This window comes from Oncorhynchus nerka, linkage group LG12 (assembly GCF_034236695.1).
Source record: "Oncorhynchus nerka isolate Pitt River linkage group LG12, Oner_Uvic_2.0, whole genome shotgun sequence".
Classification (NCBI taxonomy): domain Eukaryota; kingdom Metazoa; phylum Chordata; class Actinopteri; order Salmoniformes; family Salmonidae; genus Oncorhynchus; species Oncorhynchus nerka.
This window is the reverse complement of record NC_088407.1, coordinates 82,272,989-82,282,541: the sequence shown is the minus strand read 5'-3', so window position 1 is coordinate 82,282,541 and position 9,553 is coordinate 82,272,989. Positions and strand designations below refer to the sequence as shown.

At 44.4% G+C, this 9,553-nt stretch overlaps 1 pseudogene; it reads right to left on the bottom strand.

Annotated features, from left to right (window-relative positions):
• Positions 1-1,283: 1,283 nt before the first annotated feature.
• LOC115118391 (type II iodothyronine deiodinase-like) lies at positions 1,284-7,773 on the bottom strand (annotated as a pseudogene).
• Positions 7,774-9,553: the final 1,780 nt, after the last annotated feature.

Sequence of the window (9,553 nt, the reverse complement as noted above, 5' to 3'; positions counted from 1 at the left end):
CAGAAAACTCACCTTAGGTTTATGGAAACATGGCTATCTCCCTCAACCCATTACATCTTTGTTCACCCCTGCCTCATCGCTAACACGAACCATCACCAACAGCAAACAGCCCCTGGGATTACAGCTAGCTAGCTAGCGACGTAGCCTTGGTGCTGACTACAGTACACATACTGCCTCTGTTTCTTCATTCTGTGCTTTGCTCTTGGGTTTACTTTCCTCCCTCTCTCATTGTCTGTTGGGTTAAAACGCCCATATGGAGGAGATGGACAAAGAGCTAACGTCTATTTTATAGGTGGTGGTGTAACATGAACGATGTGCTAGGAAGTGTCTGAGTCGAGATGGTTTAAAACAGTCTACTCTAGATGGTTTAAAACAGTCTACTCTAGATGGTTTAAAACAGTCTACTCTAGATGGTTTAAAACAGTCTACTCTAGATGGTTTAAAACAGCCTACTCTAGATTGTTTAAAACAGTCTACTCTAGATGGTTTAAAACAGTCTACTCTAGATGGTTTAAAACAGCCTACTCTAGATTGTTTAAAACAGTCTACTCTAGATGGTTTAAAACAGTCTACTCTAGATGGTTTAAAACAGTCTACTACTCTAGATGGTTTAAAACAGTCTACTCTAGATGGTTTAAAACAGTCTACTCTAGATGGTTTAAAACAGTCTACTACTCTAGATGGTTTAAAACAGTCTACTCTAGATGGTTTAAAACAGTCTACTCTAGATGGTTTAAAACAGCCTACTCTAGATTGTTTAAAACAGTCTACTCTAGATGGTTTAAAACAGTCTACTCTAGATGGTTTAAAACAGCCTACTCTAGATTGTTTAAAACAGTCTACTCTAGATGGTTTAAAACAGTCTACTCTAGATGGTTTAAAACAGTCTACTACTCTAGATGGTTTAAAACAGTCTACTCTAGATGGTTTAAAACAGTCTACTCTAGATGGTTTAAAACAGTCTACTACTCTAGATGGTTTAAAACAGTCTACTCTAGATGGTTTAAAACAGTCTACTCTAGATGGTTTAAAACAGTCTACTCTAGATGGTTTAAAACAGCCTACTCTAGATTGTTTAAAACAGCCTACTCTAGATTGTTTAAAACAGTCTACTCTAGATGGTTTAAAACAGTCTACTCTAGATGGTTTAAAACAGTCTACTCTAGATGGTTTAAAACAGTCTACTCTAGATTGTTTAAAACAGTCTACTCTAGATGGTTTAAAACAGTCTACTCTAGATGGTTTAAAACAGTCTACTCTAGATGGTTTAAAACAGTCTACTCTAGATGGTTTAAAACAGTCTACTCTAGATGGTTTAAAACAGTCTACTCTAGATGGTTTAAAACAGTCTACTCTAGATGGTTTAAAACAGTCTACTCTAGATGGTTTAAAACAGTGGTGTAACACCCCTTATATGATCGATTGTTTTCTTAAATAAAAAGCGTTGCAAGTGCATCAACATACAAAATATTATCGTGGTGTAAAAACAAACATTACATTTAAAACTCCATAGAAATAAATTAATATAATTGTTTATATATATATACGCATATATATATATATATATATATATATATATACACACATATATACGTATATATATATATATATATATATAGTTGGGCACTTGTGCTTTCTTCTCTGTGCAGTAATTTGGTTTTCGTTTTGAAAGGAGCCAGGTTAGAAGATAATGTGTACTGTAACTAGAAAACGTTTAGATTATTCGCAACTGGGGATGAAGTTATTGATAAAGCGTGTCACGGGTCAACCTATTCAGTTTCTTCTTTCAGTCAACTCACTGTCATAGGTAGCAGAGCATCAGTCCATGTTCTAAAGTCTATTGGTTCTGTTCTATTGTGCTCCAGTGAAAAGTTTTATGGAATGTTTGTCTCCTTCCAGAAAGGAAGTTCCAGAGTTGTGGAACCTGGGAATTTTAGAACCTGTCACATGTTCTGTTCCGAGCATTGCCTGTCATTCGTGGTCAGAACAGATCAGATCCGAGCATTGCCTGTCATTCGTGGTCAGAACAGATCAGTTCCGAAAGCACCTCGCCTTCCTTTTATTCTCCTTATATATGAAAATAAATATTCTGTCTTTCTCTTATCAGCCATTCAGTTGTCACAGAACTCGTCCTCTCTGTCTGTCTGCCCCCTATCTCTTGCCATATCTCTGTTCCAGATACTGCCTCACATCCTTCAGGTTGTAGAAGAAGGGTCCTTTCCCACCCAGGTAGGCAATCTTCCTTCTCTGCACAATGCACACCCTCTCGTAGGACACGCCGTAGGCTACGTTAGCATTGTTGTCCATGCAGTCAGCCACCAGCTGGCACTGAGGCGGAAGGCTAAAGGCCTCAGTCAGTTTCATGGCCGCCACCACCCTCTCCTCCAGCGACCGGTGCTTCCTAACCTCGAAGGAGCATGGGCCCATGGTGGGTGCCACCCAGCCGTCTGAGGGGTGCGCCTCGTCGATGTAGACCAGCAGAAAGTCAGCCACGTTAGAGAACTCCTCCACCAGCCGCCGGAAGGCGGGCAGGTGGCTGATGAATGGGGGTCAGGTGGCCGAACCGAAGTTCACCACAAGAGGGCGCTCTGATGACTCGAAGTCCAGCAGGCGGCACTCGTCTCCAGGATGACGGGCCGTGGTGGTGGTCACACTGCTCCTCCGCCGGACGCCATGGTTACCACCGCTACCAGGAACCTTCACCACTTTGGAGTTGGGTGCCTCACTGCCAAGTTTCACCTACATGGGGAGAGAGAGGGGAGGAGAGGAGGGAGAGGAGGGAAGGAGTGTAGGAGAGGAGGGAGAGGAAGGAGGGGAGGGAGGAAGAGATAAAGAGAGGTTGGTCATCTTGAGCTGTACCGTCTTTCTGAAAGAAAAGAGAAGCTTGGTGTCGCCAGTCAATCAAGACACAATAATATACACACTACAGGTGGTTGGTGGCACCTTCATTGGATATCATTTATTATTGATGTGAATCACACTGCTGCTCTCTCATGTAGCTATTTGTGCCTTACGGATTGTGGTTGTGGTGGATGGCTGTTCACAAACATATATATCATCGCCACTATGGCCAATTTATTACCTTACCTCCTTTATCCTACCTCATTTGCACACACTGTATATAGACTTTTTCTACTGTATTATTGACTGTATGTTTGTTTATTCCATGTGTAACTCTGTGTTGTTGTATGTGTCGAATTGCTACGCTTTATCTTGGCCAGGTCGCAATTGTAAATGAGAACTTGTTCTCAACTGGCCTACCTGGTTAAATAAAGGTGAAATAAAAATTTAAAAAAATAAAAATGTGTGTATTTTATACCAATAATGGTTGAATTGAATAATTGTAAGCTGCCTATCAATTGTTGTTTTTGTCGACCAGTGGCCAGGGCTCCTGCAACAGCTGCATCGTGTGGATCCCTGTGGAACAGAAGTCTGCTGACTTTCTCCCTTCTATACTTCTCTCTGGTATTGTGCTCCATACTGTCAACAAAGAGTTTATTTAAGAAGGCTACGAGTTGGGGCTTTCATTGCTCAATCTAATTCATGCTAAATACATTTTCTTTCTCCATAGGCCTAATGGACACAAGGTCAAACTTGTGCTCTTTGGTAGACTTAAACAGCTGAAAATGATCAAGATATCAAAGTGTCACCAACAAAAACGTAAACAATAAGCCTATAGCAAGCAATGGTAGCAATGAGCCCAATCAGTCCTCCATGACAACAAGATCATAAACAACTGAGTTGGCTCTTGTCAGCTCGGGAATTCAATCTTGAAACCTTCCAGGTTACTAGTCCAACAATCTAAGCACTAGGCTACGCTGCCGCCCCAAGGAAATTATTAGTACTGAGTTTGGGAAATTACGTTACCGACTACAATTTTGGACAGGTAATGTAGTAACTGTAACAGATTACATTTAGAAAGTAACCTACCTAGCCCTGTGTGTGTGTGTGTGTGTGTGTGTGTGTGTGTGTGTGTGTGTGTGTGTGTGTGTGTGTGTGTGTGTGTGTGTGTGTGTGTGTGTGTGTGTGTGTGTGTGTGTGTGTGACTGAACGGCAGAGGCAGGGACTGAATGGCAGAGGCAGGGACTGAACGGCAGAGGCAGGGACTGAACGGCAGAGGCAGGGACTGAACGACAGAGTTAGGGACTGAACGACAGAGGCAGGGACTGAACGGCAGAGGCAGGGACTGAATGGCAGAGGCAGGGACTGAACGACAGAGTTAGGGACTGAACGACAGAGGCAGGGACTGAATGACAGAGGCAGGGACTGAACGACAGAGGCAGGGACTGAACGAAAGAAGCAGGGACTGAACGACAGAGGCAGGGACTGAACGACAGAAGCAGGGACTGAACGACAGAGGCAGGGACTGAACGACAGGAGCAGGGACTGAACGACAGAGGCAGGGACTGAACGACAGAAGCAGGGACTGAACGACAGAGGCAGGGACTGAACGACAGGAGCAGGGACTGAACGACAGAGACAAGGACTGAACGACAAATTGCCCCAAACTAGACCAACAAGGGGACAGAGAGGGGAGAGGCAGGGGAGTCCTCTACCAAATTACCCCAAACTAGACCAACAAGGGGACAGAGAGGGGAGAGGCAGGGGAGTCCTCTACCAAATTACTCCAAACTAGACCAACAAGGGGACAGAGAGGGGAGAGGCAGGGGATTCCTCTACCAAATTACTCCAAACTAGACCAACAAGGGGACAGAGAGGGGAGAGGCAGGGGATTCCTCTACCAAATTACTCCAAACTAGACCAACAAGGGGACAGAGAGGGGAGAGGCAGGGGAGTCCTCTACCAAATTACTCCAAACTAGACCAACAAGGGGACAGAGAGGGGAGAGGCAGGGGATTCCTCTACCAAATTACCCCAAACTAGACCAACAAGGGGACAGAGAGGGGAGAGGCAGGGGAGTCCTCTACCAAATTACTCCAAACTAGACCAACAAGGGGACAGAGAGGGGAGAGGCAGGGGTCCTCTACCAAATTACCCCAAACTAGACCAACAAGGGGACAGAGAGGGGAGAGGCAGGGGATTCCTCTACCAAATTACCCCAAACTAGACCAACAAGGGGACAGAGAGGGGAGAGGCAGGGGATTCCTCTACCAAATTACTCCAAACTAGACCAACAAGGGGACAGAGAGGGGAGAGGCAGGGGATTCCTCTACCAAATTACTCCAAACTAGACCAACAAGGGGACAGAGAGGGGAGAGGCAGGGGATTCCTCTACCAAATTACTCCAAACTAGACCAACAAGGGGACAGAGAGGGGAGAGGCAGGGGATTCCTCTACCAAATTACTCCAAACTAGACCAACAAGGGGACAGAGAGGGGAGAGGCAGGGGATTCCTCTACCAAATTACTCCAAACTAGACCAACAAGGGGACAGAGAGGGGAGAGGCAGGGGATTCCTCTACCAAATTACTCCAAACTAGACCAACAAGGGGACAGAGAGGGGAGAGGCAGGGGATTCCTCTACCAAATTACTCCAAACTAGACCAACAAGGGGACAGAGAGGGGAGAGGCAGGACCAACCACATTCTTTAGTGACGAGCGTCGTGCACGTGTTTCATTCACCTACTATAAGCCATTCACATCCATTCCGTCTATGTTCTTATCTGTCAAAATGCCTGTAGACGTAAGATGATCTGTGTAAGTACCCACCTGTCTACCTGGTGTGATGCCTGGTGTCTGGCTGGCACTGACACACTGGTCTCTGTTTGGTTTTGGAGTTAAAATGTAACTTTTAGGACAAGCCAGACCTCTGAACTTCTGAGTAACAGAGGGGTGAATGGCCCTCATGGTTTTGACTGTCTGGGGACCAAAGTTCATCACGTTTTAGATCTGATAACCTACATTTTGAATTTGATATTAAAGTTCAACGTTTAAAGGAGAGGAAATGGGCTCAGATGACCAGATAAGAAGAAGTCAGTGATGCAGATGTATAACTGTCCTTTTAAAATGAAGGACTGACATTCTAAAAACGATACAGTGCTTTTTGAAAGGTTAGGTTAACAGAGAAGTATGCCTATAACCGTTGAGATAATTGTATGCTGACGCATACCAACTTTTCCAGGTGATGCCACTCGTAAACTTTTAGAGGACACTATTTCGCTAGTCTTGCATACACAAGAGGAAAATGATCTGTGAATATGTCCATGAGAGATTACTATCATATTGGAACATTGCCCAGTACCTGTGGGTCTTTTGAACACAGTTATACCCACCACACAAGTTGCTACAACTCACAGTATAAGCACAAACTCTAGCCTCAGTGTAGCCTGCAGTGTTAACATACATTGTTCATTACCTGTTTGTATGGTCCAGCAGAATGCTGTTTATATGACAGTATGACATTGTTCATTACCTGTTTGTATGGTCCAGCAGAATGCTGTTTATATGACAGTATGACATTGTTCATTACCTGTTTGTATGGTCCAGCAGAATGCTGTTAATATGACAGTATGACATTGTTCATTACCTGTTTGTATGGTCCAGCAGAATGCTGTTAATACGACAGTATGACATTGTTCATTACCTGTTTGTATGGTCCAGCAGAATGCTGTTAATACGACAGTATGACATTGTTCATTACCTGTTTGTATGGTCCAGCAGAATGCTGTTAATACGACAGTATGACATTGTTCATTACCTGTTTGTATGGTCCAGCAGAATGCTGTTAATACGACAGTATGACATTGTTCATTACCTGTTTGTATGGTCCAGCAGAATGCTGTTAATACGACAGTATGACATTGTTCATTGCCTGTTTGTATGGTCCAGCAGAATGCTGTTTATATGACAGTATGACATTGTTCATTACCTGTTTGTATGGTCCAGCAGAATGCTGTTAATATGACAGTATGACATTGTTCGTTACTCGACAGTATGCCATGGTTCGTTACCTGTTTGTATGGTCCAGCAGAATGCTGTTAATACGACAGTATGCCATGGTTCGTTACCTGTTTGTATGGTCCAGCAGAATGCTGTTAATACGACAGTATGCCATGGTTCGTTACCTGTTTGTATGGTCCAGCAGAATGCTGTTAATACGACAGTATGCCATGGTTCGTTACCTGTTTGTATGGTCCAGCAGAATGCTGTTAATACGACTGTATGCCATGGTTCGTTACCTGTTTGTATGCGTCCAGCAGAAAGCTGTTCCATATGGAACGGAGCCCCGCCGAGGTCAGCATGCGCTGCCACTCTCCCCCGCCGCCGCCAGGGCAGCTCAGCAACGACACCACGCGCTTCACCAGCACCACCGAGTCGTAGAGCGCGAGGAACAGGCAGTTGGAGAAGAAACCCGGCAGGATCTGGAGGGTGACCAGCAGGTCCACGCTGGCAGCGCCCATTTGTTTAGGCTTCTGTCCCCGGACTAGACCGATGATGCGTCTCGGTTTTAGCTGCTTTCCAAGAACATGCCGCGAAGACAAGTGCTCCTCTGCTGTTCCCTGCTCACTGTCTGACACTGTCAAACACTAAATATGTCTCTGTCCCCTCTCTCGAAGGTGCAAGGTCTTTATGCTACTGCTCGCATTTCAACGGAGTGCGCTCTGACTTGATTTGGAGCACATAAATTAATTGTCACCCGGGATAAAAAAAGAAGCAAGAGGGCTCAAGGAGCGTATTCGAGGGTTGTGCGCTGCGCTCCGCTTGTGCCAAAAGTTGTATCTAGCTGGCTTTGTAATTGCTTGTGTGCTCCAACGAGTTAGCCCTCTCGGCTGTAAATCTTTTTATACCGTAAATGATTCGCCTCGGTGATAGAGCTCCAGGCGTATCTTGTTGTAAGATCATGACGTCAGACCGAGTGCTACCCCCTCTCGTTGGCAAGAGCGCTTCTCGGTAATATAACGCATGGAAACGGTGAAGGGTAGCCAACCCTACAAGGAACTTTAGAAATGTATGTGAAAATACAAAATACAGTACAACGTGGTTAATAACAACAACAAAAAAATTAAATCATAAAAAGTAACAAAGATTAAAAACAATACATTTCTAGACTACATTAAATTAAGATAGACCAAATAAATACCAGTAAAATGCATGTGCAGTTTTGATTTTTTTTTTTACTTATTTTTTCGCAAGCCCTTTCATACGTCCTATTCAATAAAATATGAAACCACTAAAACCACCATTTGATCTTGTTTTATTGACTGCCTTTGTATTTAACATCTCATCTCATTCTCAGCTATCTTATCAAACGAAAAGAGTGGACAAAATTGGAAGCAAACTTGTACCCTGTGTTTTTCTAGGAAAGAGTAAATCAGGGGCCCGGGTGGAATGAACAACACCTGTCTCTCTCCCCCTTCAGCTGACACAAATGAACTCCTCTTGCCAAGCGCAGTGAGCCCACCAGGAAAATAAAGATGATTAGTAATGATTAGTAATTAGTAATTGTCATAGTCGCTGGACATCTGCCATGTGGGATAATTCAGACCTTTTATGAACTCATTATATAGCCACCCCTCATGATCACTCACTCACTGCTTTAGACTATTGAAAATGCACCCCGGGGTGCTGAGTCTAAAACACCATCCAGAACCCCCACAAGCCATTGCGGGCACAGGGTAAGATTCACCCACCTCTGGTCTCAAGTGATGTCCCCAAAGTCCTTTCCTTATCTCCATTCCTTCTCCTACACGGATCTGAGAGGACTTTCCTTGTGTTTCTGACTTCAGATGACTGGAAGGAGACGAGAGTGAGAGGGGGGATAATTGAGGTACGACCCAGCCAGCTTGATGCTTCGTATCCTCAGTCGTCCATACATCCTGCCTAATCTCTTCCCCTGAAGAAGCTTTATACCTGGTACTGTATACAGAAAGCCTGTTCCTCTAGGCCATAAAGAAAGTCCATGGGGTACAAGCCAATGGCTGCACTTACAGGATGTAATGTCATGGCAACAGGAGGTTGGTGGCACCTTAATTGGGGAGTATGGGCTCGTGTTAATGACTGGAGCAGAATCTGTGGAATGGTATCAAATACATCAAACACCTGGTTTCCATGGTTTCCAGGTGTTCGATGTCATTCCATCTTCTCCGTTCCGGCCATTATTATAAGCCATTCTCCCTACACTGGTCATGGCCGTTATTATAAGCCCATTCTCCCTACACTGGTCATGGTCGTTATTATAAGCCCATTCTCCCTACACTGGTCATGGTCGTTATTATAAGCCCATTCTCCCTACACTGGTCATGGTCGTTATTATAAGCCCATTCTCCCTACACTGGTCATGGTCGTTATTATAAGCCCATTCTCCCTACACTGGTCATGGTCGTTATTATAAGCCCATTCTCCCTACACTGGTCATGGCCGTTATTATAAGCCCATTCTCCCTACACTGGTCATGGCCGTTATTATAAGCCATTCTCCATACACTGGTCATGGCCGTTATTATAAGCCCATTCTCCCTACACTGGTCATGGCCGTTATTATAAGCCCATTCTCCCTACACTGGTCATGGTCGTTATTATAAGCCCATTCTCCCTACACTGGACATGGTCGTTATTATAAGCCCATTCTCCCTACACTGGTCATGGCCGTTATTA